This window comes from Rhinatrema bivittatum, chromosome 4 (genome assembly GCF_901001135.1).
Source record: "Rhinatrema bivittatum chromosome 4, aRhiBiv1.1, whole genome shotgun sequence".
In the NCBI taxonomy this organism is placed as follows: domain Eukaryota; kingdom Metazoa; phylum Chordata; class Amphibia; order Gymnophiona; family Rhinatrematidae; genus Rhinatrema; species Rhinatrema bivittatum.
The window spans coordinates 475226675-475248154 of record NC_042618.1 but is presented as its reverse complement, the minus strand read 5'-3'; positions in this window follow the sequence as shown (position 1 = coordinate 475248154).

Here is a 21480-nt window from a genome sequence, read left to right as displayed (position 1 = left end):
CAGGTATGTAATTTCTCCATTCATTGTGTTACTGGAGCCCTGCGGTCAGCTTTGACAGTCACGTGGGTTGTGGAAGGCAATAAGACATGAGGGGACATGATAGAAGTTTATAAAATGAGTGGAGCGGGTCAATAAAGGATGGCTACATATGCTTTCAAATAATACAAGGGGACATTCTGAAACTAACACTAAACAGATACAAATAAATTATAAAAAACACTTTTTCACTCAAAGCACAATCAAGCTGTGGAATTGTTGCCAGAGGACATGGTCAAAGTGAGTAGCATAGTGGGGGGCTTAAAAGAGGTTTGGATGGGTCCAGAAGGAAAAGTCCATAAAATGTTATTAATTAGGTAGACTAACAAAAAGCAGCTCTACATTTTGGGATCTGACGGGTAGTTGTGATCTGGACTTGTCATTGTCAGAGAGAAACTGCTGGGCTCCATGGACCATGGTCTGATGTACCAAGGCATTTCTTATGTTTTGGTTTCTCAGGTCAAGAAGGAAGCGGAGAGCAATTCCATACTCGATATACAATCAAAAGGAACTGGAATGCAGAAGGAGTAATAGTCTTTACAAGTTCATAATATTTCACTTCTTTATTCAATGGAAACTCCTGAATCTTGAAAATGTTCAAATAATACAGTAAAAATTATCCCCTGACACGGATACTATGTTTTACCACAAGAGACTGCAGTGGAAGGCACAAAAGTCTGAGGTTCATACAGTAAAACACAAAAAGAATAATCATAGTAAGTAAGCACCTAATGCAAAAGGATATAAAATACAAATTATGACTACATACCTCTTAAAAATACATTTTGCTATTCACTCAAATCTCAGGCAAATCATTGGGCTATTTAAAGAGGCCAAGTATTGGTGCCTGAAAGCAACCAATCAGCTAGATACAGATGAGAAATAGATCAGCCAATTAGAATGAGGGATGACATCACAATTTAAAGTGTTCAAAGCAAGGTTACCTGATAAACCAATCCATCAGTGTAAAGTATGATGTCATAGTTTAAAGAGCTTACTAAGGCAGCGCTAGCAAGAAAAGTGATATATTATTTTATTTATTTATTTAACGTCTCTTCTATACCGATAGCCGTTCACACATCGTATCGGTTTACATCAAACAAAAAACTTTGTTTGATGTAAACCGATACGATGTGTCGTATCGGTTTACATCCGATACGACACATCGTATCGGATGTAAACCGATACGATGTGTTATCAATGATAGCATAGAGGGCTAGCTTATCTAATACTATTAGAACCAATATTAATTTATTAAAAAAAACACCGATAACTGATGTATCCTATATTGCAACTTTCAATGTCACTTGATATGAAGAATGTACAGGAACATGTGATGCTAAGGGGGGATCCCAAGTTTGATATGTATTAGCATTATTTCTCCTTGCTGTGATGATGTGAACTGTGAAGGACTTCAAAGGGGCGTGGGATAAACACTGTGGATCCATCAGGTCTAGAGGGAGTGTATAAAGAGGAGGCAGCAAAACACTGCACGGAGCGGCAGTAGCCACAGAGGCATTCACGGAGCGGGATGCCAGTGGTTGGTGTTCCACCTTCACGGAGCAGAAGGATGGAGGCCTGCCATCTCCATATTTAAAAAAAAAAACAGGGGTGGGCAAGAGTATGTAAAATTAACGAAGAGTTCATAAGCTATAGGTATTACCAATTATTAGGCTTATTCAATATTTGTTGATAGATAATGTGGCTTTCAATGCATACTTCACTTTCAATACATATCCAGCATAGCTCTCTGCTTCAACAGCAGGGGAGAAGTAAAACTAATACTTCACGCATATCCAGCATAGCTCTCTGCTACAACGGCAGGGGAGAAGTAAAACTAATAGTTCACACATATCCAGCATAGCTCTCTGCTTCAACGGCAGGGGAGAAGTAAAACTAATACTTCACACATAACCAGCACAGCTCTCTGCTTCAACGGCAGGGGAGAAGTAAAACTAATACTTCACGCATATCCAGCATCGCTCTCTGCTTCAACGGCAGGGGAGAAGAAAAACTGATACTTCACGCATATCCAGCATAGCTCTCTGCTTCAACGGCAGGGAGAAGTAATACTAATAGTTCACGCATATCCAGCATAGCTCTCTGCTTCAACGGCAGGGAGAAGTAATACTAATAGTTCACGCATATCCAGCATAGCTCCCTGCTTCAACGGCAGGGGAGAAGAAAAACTGATACTTCACGCATATCCAGCATAACTCTCTGCTTCAACGGCAGGGGAGAAGAAAAACTGATACTTCACGCATATCCAGCATAGCTCTCTGCTTCAACGGCAGGGGAGAAGAAAAACAACCAATAAGGGCTGAATAACACAGTCTGGGTAAATAAATAAGTATGTGTGTAGCTTGCTTATTGCGGTGGTTACTACCCCTACTACCCCTAACGAATCAAGCTAGATATTTCACTTGGATGCAGCTCCATCACTGCTCTCTGCATTAATGGTGGGGGTGGAAGGGAAATAGAACCAAAGGTTACTAGGAGCCAAGAGAAACAGATAAGTATGAGAAAAAAAAGAAGTGTGAGGCTTGCTGGGCAGACTGGATGGGCCGATTGGTCTTCTTCTGCCGTCATTTCTATGTTTCTATGTCTTCCAGAAAACAACTAGCTTATTACAAACAACTAATCTTTAATGCGAAGAAAGAATACTAGAGCAGTAAAATAGAAAATTTTTCTAACAACCCAAGAACCTTATTCTCCATAGTATCAAACCTCACCAATGACAAACAAGAATCACCTCAAAACCTACCAGAATCAAAATGCAACGAAATAGCCAAATTCTTCAGTGACAAAATTACGAACTTAAGAACCAAATTGCCAAACACAACCAAACAAATGAAAATGCAAAAAAGAGACTTTAACCAATGGTTGTCATTCATCGAAATATCAGAGCTGGAAGTAGAATCCATGCTAAAAAACCTAAATCCAGCTCCACACAAAATCAACTCAATACCAACACTTGACTTAAAAAAAAAACAACTAACAGTCTCCCCAACACTAGCTACGATCATAAACCTATCCCTAGAAGAAGGAAAAATGGCAGATATACTAAAAGGGGCAATTATAAAACCAATCATAAAGAAAAAATACTGTGACCCTCTGATCCTGAACAACTACTGCCCAGTCTCAAATCTTCCATTAATAGCTAAATTAATAAAAAAATAAAAACAGTACAGAAACAGCTAGCTGAACACCTAGACAATACTACTCTTCCTAACAGATAACTTTCTAAGACGTTTTGATAGCAGTAAACATTACATTCTATTAATGCTGGACTTATCAGCAGCATTTGACACAGTAAACCATAAAATACTACTAAAAAGACTATAAGAAATTGGACTACACAGCAAAACAATAAACTGGTTTTGTTCATACCTAAACAATAGATTCTTTCAAGTCCAGATCAACAACGTATTGTCAGAAAAAATCAAACTTGAAACAGGAGTACCGCAGGGATCAGCCCTGTCCGCAACACTTTTTAACATTTACATGCTACCCTTATGCCATCTACTAGCAGGTCTGGGAATCATACATTACATCTATGCAGACGATATTCAATTAATTCTACCAATCAAGGACACATTAGAGAAAACATTAAACCTAGCGAACATGTACCTAGACATTATAAAACAACTGCTAAACCGAATGGAACTTGTGATTAATATTGAAAAAAACAGAATTTCTACACTTAGAATGAAAAAATATCGAAATCATCCAAACTCCAGTAATACTCAAAAACAACCAGAAAATCGAACTAGCTGAAAAAGTATGGAACCTTGGAATAGTAATGGATCCAGAAATCAATCTAAAACAACACATATCGCTAAAAGTAAAAGAAGGCTATGCAAAACTCATGACCTTCAGAAAAGTAAAACCACTACTAACACCAGCTGATTTCAGAACAGTACTTCAGGCACTGGTTTTTTCCAGCACGGACTACTGCAATGCACTTTTACTGGGACTCCCGAATACAACATTAAGACCACTTCAAATACTACAAAACACAGCAGCTAGAATACTAACTGGAAAAAGAAGGAGGGACCATATAACTGAAACTCTAGCTGAATTGCATTGGCTATCTATTGAACACAGAATAAAATACAAAGCCTTATGTACCATACATAAACTAATACATGATGAAAAATCGGACTGGCTAAACACAGCACTACGAGTGCACTTCCCACACAGAAACCTTCGTTCAGCAAACAAAGCTCTCTTAACCATTCCTTCAGTAAAGACAGCGAGACTAACACAAGTCAGAGAAAGGGCTCTATCTTTAGTAGGCCCCGCTTTATGGAACACTATGCCTCTAGAGATCAGACTACAAAGAGATCTCAAAACCTTTAAGAAAAGTTTAAAAACATGGCTTTTCAAACAAGCATTTTCTAAAGAGAACGGAGAATAGAAAATATACAGGAAAGGCAGAAGAGCACCAACATACACAATCTACATAATTATACAGCACAGAGAATATGATTTTTTACCTGTAAATAGTACCTGACAGGTACACTTGGTCATGAACTACATTACTAATCAATCGATTGTTTTTTTATTATGATATATTGTAACTGAACCTTTTGGCACCTGTTAGAATGGACTATAGTACCATTCACCAACCTTAATTTATGTGCCTACATGTAAACCGTTGCGATGGTATATAACTTAGTGACGGTGTAGAAAAGATTTTAAATAAATAAATACTGAACAGTATAAGTAGGAATATGGACTGTTGGTATTCTTTGCTCTGAAAAAATATAGGATACACCAGTTATCAATGTGTTTTTTTATAAATTAATATTGGTTCTAATAGCATAGAGGGTTAGCTTGTCTAATACTATCATTGGTTATATATTACTTTTCTTGCTATCGCTGCCTTAATAAGCTCTTTAAACTGTGACATCCATACTTCACGCTGATGGGTTGTTTTCCGTGTTTGGTTGTTTTCCATCTCAGGTGACTTTCTTGAACGCTTTAAAGCGTGATGTCATCACTCATTCTGTTTGGCTGATCCGTGTATCATCTGTATCTAGCTGGTTGCTTTCTGGCTCCAGTTCTTGGCATCTTTAAATAAGCCAGTGATATGCCTGAGATTTGAGTGAATTTCTTTGAATAGAAGAATGTATCTTTACGAAGTATGTAGTAGTGATTTGTAGTTTGTACCCTTTTGCATTAAGTCCTTACCTTACTATCAGGCTGATACAGTACTGTGCCCTCAGCTGAGCGCACTGTTTAGCATGTGATTGGCTGCACATTTTTGACACACATCTATTACCCCTTATACAGTAAGGTGTTTGGTGCGTTGAAAATGCGCGGCCAACCCTGAAAACTAATAGTGCTCATCATATGCAAATGCATGTTGATAAGGCTATTAGTCCCCAGGATACTGAAAGTAAAATGTGTGGCTATAACAGGGTACCATCAAGCTAGGGTGAGATAACATAGTACAAAATTTCATCTTTGGGAGACTTTCATCACTCCAAATGATGCCAAATCTCTACCAAGGTGTACTGTGCTATTTGTACATCTCACTCTACATGCGAAACTGGCCCCTAAACCACCACCAACGCCTCACCTCGACCTATTAGATGGCCCTCCTATAGCGGTATAAATAGTTGCACACAGTGAGGCCCTCCCCAGAGGCTATCTCTCCATTCCTTCTCCCTTCTCCCCTCTCCCTTCTCCCTTCCCAAGCCCAGCATGCGTTATGCAATCCACGGTGTGATATTGCCCCTCATTTTACTAAATCCTGCCCAAACTCCTCCCTGATCCCACCCCTCCAAAAGATTTGCATTCGTGCTGTGCATTATTGTTCTTAACGCATGTATTAATGCATTATCGTGTGCGTTAACGCCATAACGCATTTTGACGAATTCCCCTATTAGTTTGTACCTGGGGCAACGAAGGGTGACATGACTTGCCCAAAATCACAAGTAGTGTCAGTGGAATCTGAGCCCTGCCTTCCCTGGTTCTCTCAGCTTGCTGCTCTCACCACCAGACTACTCCACTCCCACGATGATCTCAGGACATATTACAATGAACATTAAACTGAACTATAGCTACTGAGGCTTTCATCTCAGTGTGGCTTGCTATCAAAATCGAATTTGCAGTTACAATAGCATTACAGTTTTCAACTGCAGTAAAGAAATTTGAAGACAAAGGTAGGACATTTGTACTAACTAAGTTATTTTATTTAAAAAAAGATATTCTGCACTATCATAAGATGAGGTAGCTTATTAGTATTTTTATGCTGTAGCCGTGGAAATCGTTAACAAGGAGAGGCAAATTGAGAGTAGTCCTTTAGATACTGGAAGTAATATAGTAGATAATCAAGAATATGGAGCATAGGCCGTAACCATGTGGGGACTGAGGTAATAAAGTGCTTCAGCAGCGCGCACAGTTCTATCCTCACTTGTATGCATATTCTTATTCCCCATTTAGTAAGGAGTTTTGCGCACAAAAGACGAGGTAAAACTGCATCCTGCTTAGCACCCTCACCTAGAAATTTCATGCAAATGAAGGCATTAGCACCCCTCCCCCCTCCATCCCAAGGCAAAGAGGTGCCCTGGCTGAACTCAGGTTTTCTTAGCTCTGGTCAGTGACAGAGTAAAATATCCAGCACTATTGTCAGTCTGTGGCAGAAGCTGAAATTCTGAATACAGGTCCTATAATCGGGATTTATGAACAGAAAACATGCTTTGTACACACAAAGCACTTATCGGCATCAAATATGCTTTATACGTACAAAAAACGCTTTCTGCACTGAAAGCATTTTTGTGTGCATGAATCATGGCTGAGAGACTCCCCGACTCCCTCGAGTTTAAAATGTGCATTCAGCCTGTACTGAGCGCACATTTTTCATTCAGTGCACTATTTTAACTCCCAATGCATTAGAGGAACATTAGCTTACTGCATCGGGAGTTCAAAACATTTCTTTAAATGGAGTGCTTATCCTGTCCTTGAGAAAGCTCTGCTGAGGGATAAATTAGCATTCAGGCCTTGGTCTATTACCCATTAACTGCCTGTAGAGTTGCAGGCTGATCCACTTCTGGTTTTACTCCACATCTAACTTAAGAACATAAGATATGCCATGCTGGGACAGACCAAGGGTCCATCAAGTCCAGCATCCTGTTTCCAACAGTGGCCAATCCAGGCCATAAGTACCGGCAAATACCCAAACATTAAATAGATCCCAAGCTACTATTCTTTATTGATTAATAGCAGTTTATGTATTTTTCCTCTAGGAACTTATCCAAACCTTTTTTAAACCCAATTATACTAACTGCCATAATCACATCCTCTGGCAATGAATTCCAGAGCTTAACTATGCACTGAATGAAAAAAGAATTTGATTTGTTTTAAATGAGCTACTTGCTAACTTCATGGAGTGCCCCTGGTCCTTCCATTATTTGAGAAAGTAAATAACCGATTTATATTAACCTGTTCAAGTCCTTTCATGATTTTATAGACCTGTATCATATTCCACCTCAGTCGTCTCTTCTCCAAACTGAACAGCCCTAACTTCTTTAGCATTTCCTCATAGGGGAGCCGTTTCAATTTCCTTATCAATTTTGTTACCTTTCTATGCACTTTCTCCAGTGCAACTTTATCTCTTTTGAGATGTGGCGACCATAATTCCACACACAATTCCAAGGTGCGGTCTAACCATGGAGCGATACAGAGGCATTATGACATCCACTGTTTTATTTGCCTTTCCCTTCCTAGTAATTCCTTACATTCTGTTTGCTTTTTTGACTGCCACAGCACACTAAGTGGACAATTTCAATGTATTATCCACTATGACGCCCAGATCTCTTTCCTGGGTGGCAACTTCTAAAATAGAACCTAACATCGTGTAACTACAGCAAGGGTTATTTTTCCCTATATGCATCACCTTGCACTTATCCACATTAAATTTCATCTGCCATTTGGATGCCCAATCTTGCAGTCTCACAAGGTCTTCCTGCAACTTATTACAATCCACTTGAGATCTAAGTACTAAGTACTAAGTACTAAGTAGTACTAAGTACTAAGTACTAAGTACTAAGTACTAGTACTAAGTACTAAGATCTAAGTACTAAGTACTAAGTACTAAGTACAATCCACTTGAGATCTAAGTGGATCCATAAAGTCAAGAGGCTGCCAATGAAGAGTGGGTGACTCGCCAGAATGATGGCTACTGCCTGGAGTCAATACCCTTATTAAATAAACATACACAGGCTTGACTCCAACATCGCTCTAAGCTTCAACAGCAAGAGGAAATGTGGAAAAAAGGATTCACACTCACAAAGAGGGGAGTAGCTGGCTTGTTACGGCGGTTACTACCCCAAATCAAATAAGCCTGATACTTCACTTTCAATGCATATACAGCATAGTTCTCTGATTCAACGGCAGGGGAGAAGAAAAACTGATACTTCACACATCCAGCAGAGCTCTCTGCTTCAACGGCAGGGGAGAAGAAAAGAGGGTTCGCACTCACAAAGCGGGGAGTAGCTGGCTTGTTACGGCGGTTACTACCCCAAACCAAATGGGCCTGATACTTCACTTTCGATGCACATCCAGCATGGCTCTATGCTTCAACGGCATGGGAGAAGACTTATACGTCACGCATATCCAGCATAGCTCCCTGCTTCAACGGCAGGGGAGAAGAAAAACAACCAATAAGGGCTAATAACATAGTCTGGGTAAAACAAATAAGCATGGGTGCAGCTTGCTTATTGCGGCGGCTACTACCCCAAACTAATCAAGCTAGATATTTCACTTGGATGCAGCTCCATCACTGCTCTCTACATTAAAGGTGGGGATGGAAGGGAAATAGAACCAAGAGCTAAGAGAAACAGATAAGTATGAGAGAAAATATGTGTGAAGCTTGCTGGGCAGACTAGATGGGCCATTTGGTCTTCTTCTGCCGTCATTTCTATGTTTCTATGTAAGTACTCTGCATAATTTTGTATCATCCGCAAATTTGATTACCTCACTTGTCGTACCCCTTTCCAGACCATTTATAAATATATTAGAAAGCACCGGTCCCTAGCACAGATCCCTGAGGCTCTCCACTGTTTACCTTTTTCCACTGAGAAAATTGCCCATTTAATCCTACTCTCTGTTTCCTGTCTTTTAGCCAGTTTGTAATCCACGAAAGGACATCGCCACCTATCCCATGACTTTTTAGTTTTCTTAGAAGCCTCTCATGAGGGACTTTTCAAACACCTTATAAAAATCCAAATACACTACATCTACCAGTTCATCTTTGTCCACATGTTTATTAACCCCTTCAAAACAATGTAGGAGATTTACGAGGCAAGACAGGCGGCTGTGTCCCATTAAACCATGTCTTTCTAAATGCTTTATGATTTTATTCTTTATATAACAGTTTCCATGATTTTTCCCAGCACTGAAGTCAGGCTCACTGGTCTATAGTTACCTGGATTGCCCCTGGAGCCCATTTTAAATATCGGGGTTACATTGGCCACCTTCCAGTCTTCAGGTACAATGGATGATTTTAATGGTTGGTTACAAATGAATTAAAATAGGTCTGAAATTTCATTTTTTAGTTCCTTCAGAACTCTGGGGTGTATACCATCCGGTCCAGGTGATTTATTACTCTTCAGTTTGTCAATCAGGCCTACCACATCTTCTAGGTTCACCGTGATTCAGGGCAGTTCATCTGAATCATTACCCATGAAAACCATCTCCAGAATGGGCATCTTCCCAATATCCTCTTCAGTAAACACAGAAGCAAAGAAATCATTTAATCTTTCCGCGATGGCCTTATCTTCCCTAAACGCCCCTTTAATCCCTTGATCATCTAACGGCCCAACTGACTCCCTCACAGGCTTTCTGCTTTGTATATATTTTTAAAAAGTTCTTTTATGAGTTTTTGCCTCTATGGTCAACTTCTTTTCAAATTCTCTCTTAGCCTGTCTTATCGATGTCTTACATTTAACTTGCCAATGGTTATTCTGTTATCCTATTTTCTTCTGATGGATCCTTTTTCCAATTTTTGAATGAAAATGTTTTGGCTAAAATATCCTCTTTCACCTCAATTTTTAGCTATGCTGAAAATCATTTGACCTTCCTTCCACCTTTCTTAATGTGTGCAATACATCTGGACTGCACTTCTAAAATGGAATTTTTTAAACTCTTTATTTAAAACCTTAAATCAAATATAAAATAAAATATATTTGACAAGGAAAAATAGGCAGTGTACATGGATTATACAAAACATTAGAATGAAGTAATTGGGAAAAAAAAAAAAAAAAGTACCGCCAAGTATAATACCAATATTAGACCCCAATTTGAGAAGGGGAGCAGAAAAAGCCATGGGGAATGGCTAACTATAATGTAAATTACCAGCATTAAGGATGCAACCTTCAAAGTAGATCAAGACAATTCCTCATTGGCAGAGGGTGGGGAAGTCACAATACCGTGTTTGGCATCCAAAAATGTTCTTAACTGTATAGAATCAAAGAAAAGGAATCGTATGCTGGATATGCTCGATGCATATCCAGCATAGTTCTCTGCTTTAACAGCAGGGGAAAAGAAAAACTGATGCTTCACGCATATCCAGCATAGCTTCAACAGCAGGGGAGAAGAAAAAAGGATTCGCACTCACAAAGCGGGGAGTAGCTGGCTTGTTACGGCGGTTACTACCCCAAACCAAATGTGCCTGATACTTCACTTTCGATGCATATCCAGCATAGCTCCCTGCTTCAACGGCAGGGGAGAAGAAAAAAAACTGATACTTCACGCATATCCAGCATAGCTCCCTGCTTCAACGGCAGGGGAGAAAAAAAACCTGATACTTCACGCATATCCAGCATAGCTCCCTGCTTCAACGGCAGGGGAGAAGAAAAACTGATACTTCACGCATATCCAGCATAGCTCTCTGCTTCAACAGCAGGGGAAAATAAAAACTGATACTACACGCATATTTATTTATTTATTTTATTTAAATACTTTTCTATACCGAAGATCATGTACAAGTACATATCGGTTCGGTTTACAGTGAACCAACATTTGGAAATTACATCAAACAATATGAACTTAATTTTAGGGATGTGAATCGTGTCCTCGATCGTCTTAACGATCGATTTCGGCTGGGAGGGGGAGGGAATCGTATTGTTGCCGTTTGGGGGGGTAAAATATCGTGAAAAATCGTGAAAAATCGTTAAAAAATCGAAAAATCGAAAAACCGGCACATTAAAACCCCCTAAAACCCATCCCCGACCCTTTAAATTAAATCCCCCACCCTCCCGAACCCCCCCACAAATAACTTAAATAACCTGCGGGTCCAGCGGCGGTCCGGAACGGCAGCGGTCCGGAACGGGCTCCTGCTCCTGCATCTTGTCGTCTTCGGCCGGCGCCATTTTCCAAAATGGCGCCGAAAAATGGCGGCGGCCATAGACGAAAAAGATTGGACGGCAGGAGGTCCTTCCGGACCCCCGCTGGACTTTTGGCAAGTCTCGTGGGGGTCAGGAGGCCCCCCACAAGCTGGCCAAAAGTTCCTGGAGGTCCAGCGGGGGTCAGGGAGCGATTTCCCGCCGCGAATCGTTTTCGTACGGAAAATGGCGCCGGCAGGAGATCGACTGCAGGAGGTCGTTCAGCGAGGCGCCGGAACCCTCGCTGAACGACCTCCTGCAGTCGATCTCCTGCCGGCGCCATTTTCCGTACGAAAACGATTCGCGGCGGGAAATCGCTCCCTGACCCCCGCTGGACCTCCAGGAACTTTTGGCCAGCTTGTGGGGGGCCTCCTGACCCCCACGAGACTTGCCAAAAGTCCAGCGGGGGTCCGGAAGGACCTCCTGCCGTCCAATCTTTTTCGTCTATGGCCGCCGCCATTTTTCGGCGCCATTTTGGAAAATGGCGCCGGCCGAAGACGACAAGATGCAGGAGCAGGAGCCCGTTCTGGACCGCTGCCGTTCCGGACCGCCGCTGGACCCGCAGGTTATTTAAGTTATTTGGGGGGGGTTCGGGAGGGTGGGGGATTTAATTTAAAGGGTCGGGGGTGGGTTTTAGGGGGTTTTAGTGTGCCGGCTCACGATTCTAACGATTTATAACGATAAATCGTTAGAATCTGTATTGTATTGTGTTCCATAACGGTTTAAGACGATATTAAAATTATCGGACGATAATTTTAATCGTCCTAAAACGATTCACATCCCTACTTAATTTAACAAAAGATTGTACAGCAAAACTATATGAACATAATTAACAAAATTGTATGCGAATAGAGTTATAGTTGAACATATCCAGCATAGCTCCCTGCTTCAACGGCAGGGGAGAAGAAAAACAACCAATAAGGGCTGTATAACATAGTCTGGGTAAAACAAATAAGCATGGGTGTAGCTTGCTTATTGCGGCGGTTACTACCCCTACTACCCCTAACTAATCAAGCTTGATATTTCACTTGGATGCAGCTCCATCACTGCTCTCTACATTAATGGTGGGGGTGGAAGGGAAATAGAACCAAGAGCTAAGAGAAACAGATAAGTATGAGAGAAAAAATGTGTGAAGCTTGCTGGGCAGACTGGATGGACCGTTTGGTCTTCTTCTGCCGTCATTTCTATGTTTCTATGTTTCTATGTTTCTATGTATGGATTCTAAGGTTACTATACATTTACAAGGAAAATGAATGAGACAAAAGATGGTAGTTTTTAACTATGTCCATGCCTGTTGCACATTCTAAACCTTTGTAGCTGCATCTTTCAGGTTTTTTAAAACTATTTTTCTCATTCTATCAAAGTTTCCTTTTGAAAGTTTAGTGTTAAAGCCATGGATTTACTTATTGTCCCCCTTCCAGTCATTAATTCAAATTTGATCATATTATGATCACTATTGCCAAGCAGCCCCACCACCGTTACCTCTCTCACCAAATCCTGTGCTCCACTGAGAATTAGATCTAAAATTGCTCCCTCTCTCGTTGGTTCCTGAACCAATTGCTCTATAAAGCTATCATTTATTCCATCCAGGAACGTTATCTCTCTTAGCGTGTCCTGATGTTTCTTTTACCCAGGGAATATTGGGGTAATTGAAGTCTCCCATTATTACCGCACTACCAATTTGGTTAGCTTCCCTAATTTCTCTTAGCATTTCACTGTCCGTCTCATTATTTTGGTCAGGTGGACGGTATTATACTCCTATTGCTCTACTCTTCTCCAACACACAAGGGATTTCTACCCATAAAGATTTGATTGTGCATTTAGGGCCAAATTTTCAAAAGGTTACGGGCACCGGGCCTATTTTCAAAAGGCCCGGCGATGCGCATAAAGGTGCGGGACGGGGGCGGGGCAGATGGTCTGGGGGCGGGGCCGAGGACTCCGGCACAGGGGGATCACACGTCGGCAGTCGGCCTCTGGTAGGCGTAACTTCCAAAACAAAGGTACGGGGGGGGGGGGGGGTTCTTTAGGGCTGGGGGGTGGGACAGGGAGGGGAAGGTGGGAGGGGAGGGAACGGGGAAAACCAGCGGGGCTCCCTGAGGACTTGGCACACGCAGTATGCACTAGTGGGCACTCCCCTGATTTTATAACCGCGTGCATGTTATAAAATCGGGCGTACATTTATGCGTGCCGAGTTGCGCACACAAGTGAACGCTCACGCATATGTTTTAAAATCTGCCCCTTAGTGTCTTGCAGGATGTTTATCCTGTTGGACTCTATGCCATCCTGGACATAAAGCGCCACACCTCCTCCCGAATGCTCCTCTCTGTCATTGCGATATAATTTGTACCCCGGTACAGCACTGTCCCATTGGTTATCCTCCTTCCACCAGGTCTCTGAGATGCCAATTAAGTCTATGTCATCATTCATTACCATACACTCGGGCTTGTAATCCTGCTTTTCTTAAGAAAATCAGAATTTTGCGTCCAAGGACACATCCCTTGGTATTTCTTCCCATTAAGTTTATGGCAGTGAATGTGCTTGGCACGAGGTTGTGTCCTAAAGTGTAAGAAACGGCGCAGAGGATAAAACCCCTGCCAGCGAGGGACCCTCTTTGCTGTGACAGGAGCTGATGTGCCTGTCCATCGCCATCAGCATAAAATGCATCCATTAGTAGTTCAGGCCAGATCTGGTTGTCCTCGGATGCCAGTAAAGATGTCAGAGTAGCAGAGCAAATGAGATAATGTGTGAAAATAAGAAATGGGCACTTCAGGCGGGCTGCTGGGGGAATCTAAATTACCGTTTGCAGCCTGGGATAAAGCAGGGGAGTGTTTACCGTACGCTTTGAGGAATCTTTGTTACCAATTAGCAGTCTATTTTTAAATTAAATTAAACCTGGCTGTATGGATCTTGCTGGCATGGGAGCAGACAGGCCCTCAGAACACAAGCTCCAATGCTGGGAAAGCTGTTAAAACAGATATTACCATCTCGATTTAAAAAAACAAACAACTCCTCTCTTTCTTGGCTGTATTAGTCTTACTCATGGCTCCCCTTTGTTTTTTTTTCTTTTTACTCAGCGTGAATGCTTGCATGTCGTCGGCGCTTTCTTTGCGGTGTGTTCTTTAAGAACGTGACGCGGTTGAGGTGTTGGCCTAGATTACCAAAAGGTGAATCTGCCATGGATTCATGCACGCTGCATGTTTATCCAGATCTGGGTTTGTCACATGCAAATAAATTTCTCTTCAGCCATTTGAGCAGAATTGTTAGAAATTTGCTATTTGTTTTCAAAACTGTGAATGTGGTTAAACCATAGAAACGTTTTGGCAAGCTTTAGATTATAGCTGCAACCTTGCATAGCCCTTAGGTTTCATACGTGTGCAACTATTTTGTGCAGTTAGCTTGATGCCACGAGCTATGCATCCCATTATCTCCCATTTATCAATCGCACCATTCACAGGGACTCGAGGCAGTACAGAAATTCAGCATGTATACATAGTTAAACATCAAACAAGACATGTTTACAGCTTGCTAAACATTTACAATCTCATGGCCTGTGTGCCAGCATCACGGCTGTGAGCAAGTCATTTGCTAGCTATATTCTGTAAATTGCTTAAATGTATTACCTCCTGCCTTTTCATTGGTAGCTGAAGGCAAGTTACATTGAAGTACTGTTGGTATCATCCCTATCTGCAGCGGGTTTACAATCTAAGATGGTAAACTTTTGCGCACGGGCACCCGCGTGCGCGTTTGTCGGCACGTGGTCATTTTATATGCATGCATGTTATAAAATAACCTGAACGTGCACATGGGCACGCAGTTTTAAGTGGACGCATGCCCATGTGCGCAAATGCCACATCTATCGCTGAAGTGAGGGGATTTTAAAAGACACGCGGGCCAATGCCGTTACCAGTTTCCCCAGTTCAGGGATAGGATTTCCAAACATCCCTAGTTTAATAGCCTCCCTTCTCCCCTGTTAGCCTCAATCTTTAAAACCCTGCTGATCTACCTGGAACTTTTTTTTGCAACTTACCCGTCATCCATAGCAGAAGTAACGTTATGTGGCAGGGGTCCCCTGTGCGCATCTGTGCACGTAAGTATTTAAGCACTGATTTCAAGTTAAAATCTAGGCAGGCTGAGGCCACGCCCCTTTTTGGAAACTTTCTCTTTTTGTGCGTAGCTGGAGAGAGACATGTACTCGGGCGGCTTTTAAAATCTGGCCTGACTTGTGCACATATCTCCCAGTTTTGGCACGAGATGCGCTTTTAAAATTCACCTGTCAATTGGTAACTGAGGCAATAGAGGGTGAAGTGATTTGTCCGAGTTTAAAAGGAGGATCAGTGGGCTTTGAGCCCTGGCATCTCTGGTTCTTAGCCTGCTGCAGTAACCAGTAGGCCATGCCACTTAACCTGCACAGTGCGGCAGATACTGGCATAAGCTTGCTGGGCAGACTGGGTGGATCATTTTCTCCTTTTCTGCCATCATTTCTATGTTCTATATCCACAAACAGGCCGATGCAATATAGTGCGCTCAGGCTAGTGCACCGGGTAACACTCCATTGGACGTGCGTTATGGCCACGTTAAAATAACTCCCAATGCAGTATGGGAATTAGGGTGCCCAAAACGCATGTCCAATCGAGTGTATAGCTAATAGCCCTCATCACATTCAAATTCCATGTAGATGAGATTTAACTACTCTACATAATTTTGTGTCATCCGCAGATTTGATCTTCTCAGTCCTCATATCCCTTTCCAGATTATTTATAAATATTTTAAAAAGCACTCATCCAAGTACCGATCCCTGAGCCACTCCACTATTTACCTTTTTCCACTGTGAAAATTGACTATTTAATCCTACTCTGTTTCCTGACTTTTAACCAGCTTGCAATCCACAAAAGGACATCACCTCCTATCCCATGACTTTTTAATTTTCTTAGAAGCCTCTCATGCGGGTCTTTGTCGAATGCCTTCTGAAAATCCAAATATACCACATCTGCCGGTTCACCTTTGTCCACATTTATTCACCCCTTCAAAAAAAAATGTAGGAGATTTGTGAGACAAAACTTCCCTTGGGTAAATCCATGTTGGCTGTGACCCAACAAACCATATGAATCTCGATGTTTTGTGATTTCATTCTTTCTAACAGTTTCCATGATTTCTTTCGACACTGAAGTCAGGCTCACCAGTCTATAGTTTCCTGGATCACCCCTGTATCCCTTTTTAAATATAGGGGTTACACTGGCCATCTTCCAGTCTTCAGGTACATCAGTTGATTTTAATGATAGGTTACAAATTAATTGAAATAGGTCTGAAATTTCATTTTTTAGTTCTTTCAGAGCCCTGGGGTGCATACCATCCGGTCCAGGTGATTTACTACTCTTCAGTTTGTCAATCAGGCCTACTGAGGCCAAAGCCTGCATTCTTATAGGCCGATGCAATAAGATGCACATAAAAATGTGCATCTAAATGGGGTGACCATATTTTTAATGCACCCAGAGCCACGTCTCCTGGGCACCCAATGCAATATTGAAATGAGCTGCTGCGTTAAAAAGGACGCTCTAGGAAAGATTAGTTCATGTCTAGTGCTCAAATGCCCAAGAGATGTGGCTGTGTGCCCACAATTGCAATGGGCGTTGAGTACGAGCATCTGTTTTATCTCGCCTCAGTTGAGTTTGCCCAATATATGTACCTATTATGTGTAGATTGTGCATCCAGAATTTTTTTTTTTAATCAGTTCGTTACATTATTCCTTTAATCTTGAATGCTGCAAGCAGTAGATCTAAGTATCGCAATTATACTTAGGAGGAACCACACAGAACAGTATTCTTGTATTTCTCATAAGTTCTTGCCTGGCAGAATGACTTGATGTCAGCACTGGGGCTGGAGTTAAATTTGCTGCATTGAAAAGTGTGCATTGGGTGCCCAGCGATTTACTGCAGTGGGGGTAATAGCTAATAGCCTCATCTACCATGGAATTTACATGTGATGAGTGCTATTGGCTACGCAGTTGTTTGGGTGTGCATTTTGGATGCGCTAATCCCCTTATTGCAGCGGGTGCCAGTCTAATGCGTCCAAGTGCTTGTTAACCTGTGCTCTAGGCTGGGCGCACTTTATTGCATAGGCCCCTCCGTTTGAAAATAAAATGTACAATCTCCAGGCAGGATGGTGGAATCGGAATCAAACCAAATGTGGCTGCTCTTTGAAGATCCCAGCAGGGAGAGGAGCTTGGGTTGTATCCTTTGGAGCAGGCGCTAATGTAATTTAATACAGCCAGATTATGATTAATGTAGTGGCTGTGAGGCTACCTGCAACCAACAGCGAGATGACCCCCTCCTGTCCAAGGGATAGCATGCTAACCCCCCCCCCCCAACCACACAGTATGAAGGAGGAAAGCACCACAGGGCAGCTGCTCTACATCAAGTAATACACGCATTTCTTTGTTGGTACCATTGAAATGATGGTGAAAAGGAATGTCAGGGAAACGTGACCCCCTTGAGCTCTGCCGTAGCCTCCCTCTGACTCTTTTCACACACCTCCCAGATCAGAAGAGTGACGTGGTTTCTGGAGTGAGACTTTGCACCCGTCCTGGACCTGCATTCGGATATCCATAGTTCCTGCTTCTTCCATTGGAAACCAGCACTACTGCTACCAAAATGCAAGCACTGGCTCCAAGCAGGCCTTGACCAATCTCCTATGGATCTAGGAGCCAACCTAACAGGAGCCAGAAGAGGTACCTGTGAGGGGGTCCCTCCTGAAGAAGGGGGTGTGTGTGTGGGGGGGGGGGGGGAGGTTCTCCTCTTCAAAGATGCTGCCCACACCCCCCTCATTGATCTTTCTCCTCCTCCAGCCCCCCCCCCACCCCACCCCACTTCTGGATTTGTTTTCCCAGCCTGCACTCATCTCCTCTTCTAGCTGAAATCTCCCCCCTAGTCCTGCCTTACCTGCCCAGCAGCCTCCCCGTTCTCGCTCTCTCTCTTCCCCCTCTTTTCTGTCTTCCCTTGTCCTTTTCCCCTCCCCCACACTAGTGCTGGCAGTGCCTCGCCCCCTCTCGCGCCCCTCACGCTATGGGCAGTGGCGCTTTGTCTGCATACACAGGAGGGAAGGCAGGCCCGGTGGTGGGTGGGGGGGGGGCAGGTCAGCTGGGACTGTACTCTCCCGCTCTTCAGGATGGGGCGGGGGCAGCTCCGGGCTGAGCGGTAGGGACAGCTGCTGGAAGCTCCTCTTCTCTCCCACTTCCTTTACTCAGTGACAGTGCTGGCCCCTGGTCCGCGCTAGGCATCGCAGTGCAATTTCTAATCGCCATGGAGACCTGGCCCCTGGGACAGGTCGGGCCCTAGTCTAAACCCTTCCCAAGATCCTGAGATTCATCCGCTCTCTAAAGTCAGTCACTCTGTTAATCTATACGACGTCGCCAGCCCCTGTCCTACGGCCACCACTCTGGAAATGTAATCACTACGGCCGGTGGGACCCAGGCTCCGTAGGTGTTTGGTACCGAGTGCCATTCCATATCTCAACTAATGCTGCCTCTGTGGCAGAAAGAAAATATTGGTGTGTCTGACTGAAGGCTGCCATCAACCCATTTGCTTCACAAATGCATTCGATGCCATCCTGGAAGGCACAGGCAGAAGGTGAGGGATCTGCAAACTGAGGGTGGCTGCTGAATACTCTGCTGCCCTCCCTCAGCTTCTAAAACGTCTGATTGCAAAATCTAAGGAACTCCTGCATATTTGAAATGTCCTTTCCATTTCCCTTTAAGGCTTGTAATAATGTGCAGAATGGAAAATTAGGACGTCTAGAAAGAGATCCTTCGCCCTTATCCCCCAGCGGTATGCAGGTGCTTGGACGAAGCCTTCAGCTACACTCAGGTCCCCAAACGCGCCCAGGCTTCACAGGCCATCGCTTCTGTTTTTTGGCACGTCGGGAACAGAATATTTTCCAGCATGGCTGATGCATCAGGAAGCACTGTTTTGACTTTCATACCCGACCACCTTGTGTGAGCTGGCGATGGGAAACCTCCACAAGCAGAGGTCACGCTGCACTGGAGGAAGGCCAGAGAATGTCACTTCCGGAGGCTCGCAGTTCCAGCCAAAAATCCAAGCTTAGACATTTAAATTTAGAATTGTGTTTGTTGCCAGCACACCAGACGTATCACTGGATTCTTCTGAGCAAGCTTTCCCGTTGCAGAAAACGCTGTTATAAACCAAAGGAACTTTTCTAGTCCAACTCTTACTGTCCAGGCAACTCCAGTCCTCAAAAGCCACAAGCAGGTCAGGATATCCGCAATTAATAATACGCATGAGACATGTTTGCATGCAGCTTCATTATGTATATCCCGAAAACCAAACCTCAAGGAATGGAGTTGCCTGTCCTTGCAGTAGAAACTCTCAAACAGAATTCAGCTTCAAATTCCCAGTAATGAACGAGTGAACCGAAAAAATAAGAAGCGAAGGATCTAAACCACAGTGCAACAGGGAGGCCCCGAAAATCCACAGCGGCCTGGTGTCACAGGACTTCTAACAGGATACACACCCAAGCCCAAAGGCGAGAGACGTGGTGCTGTGTCCCTGGATAAATCGCATGCAGCGGGGGCAGGCTGCTGAAAAAGACCACAGAGACTGCTGGAAGTTCGTGTTCCACTGCCTTCAAAGCACCTTTTATATTTGGGAGGCTGTACGGTGCCGTACGGAGGTGCTAATTTTCCCATGGACACAAACTGTGAGAAAACCCTTAGTACATCCAGCCCTCGCTGCTTTGCTTCTCCCATCTTTGGCATGTAGATCTCGCATGTCGTTTCCTGTCCCTCATCCTCATACGCACGCCCAACACCTTTGTAAGGAGACTTGATGAAAGCCTGCCAATAGGAAATCAAGGGAACGTCTGTGAGAGAGGCGGCGGGAAAAAATAACATTTTGAGCCAAACATAAGAGAGGCTTTCCTCCTGAAGGCGGCAATCAATCACTCATACACAATTGCAGAATAACATCCACGCAGTCTGCCCATTTACCTCCTGTCTACTTATGAGGCCTAGGTCATTCTGTCTCTTTCCCTTACTGCCACCCACGCATGCTTGGACCTCCCTGATCTTTAGTTCGCCCTCCACTTCACTTTGGCTTGAGGCGGTCATATAGACACTGGGGAAAAAAAACTGTGCCCTAGTGGCATTTGAAGGGATTTTAAAATCCTTATTTCGTGTTGAATGCAATGCAAAAGCCATGGGAAGAAACATTCAGGCGTTTGCTTAGCCAAAGGGCAGGTCTTGCTGATCGTGAATGAGGACACGGTGGCCTTGTTGTTGTTTAACCATGGTCCCACCCTCAGCTTGAGGTGCCTCACATGTTGTTTTTCAGGTCGGGCAGCAGCACCGTGCAAGTTCTTGTTAGTTGTGTCTCTGCTGCAAGTTTCCCTAAATTACATAAAAGGTGGCTTACACCTTGCGTTCAGGGTGACTGAAAAGTCCCTGAGCACGTGCAGCGCACTAATAAAAATGCACTAATAATATAAGTAGAGGAGGTGGTAGAGAAAAAAACAACATAATTCAAGAAAACATGGAACAAGCAGAGAGGATCTCTGAAGGAAAGGCATTGAGCAGGAGATGTGGATGGGCCATAGGGGTCTTTATCTGCCATCAGGTTCTATGTTTCTCTGTTTAGTAAAGACCATTATTGAGACAACATTTTATTTTTTTTATTATAAAAAGGAATGGGGTAAACTGTGAAGGTCACTGAAGGTCACTATGCTTGTGAAACGTCCTGTAAGCTACTTCCACTGGGACTGCTCTCTGTGGTAGTCCTGGGATTGGCACAAGTGCATAGGCACTTATCACCCATTGTCCCTTCTTCCGATTTTCATCTGTGGCTCCAGAGATAAGAAAAAGTTCTCTTAAACAAAAGAAGAAAGCACATTTGGAATTTAGAAACAAGGGCGAGAGAGGAAAGGCAAGAGCTCTGTAATCAGGATCATCCTTGAGGGGAAGCAAACTGGAGTGATGGCCCGGGGCCTTGCACTTAGGGGGCCTCGCACCACCATCCTAGCCCCCACACTCCCGGCTCCCGCCTTA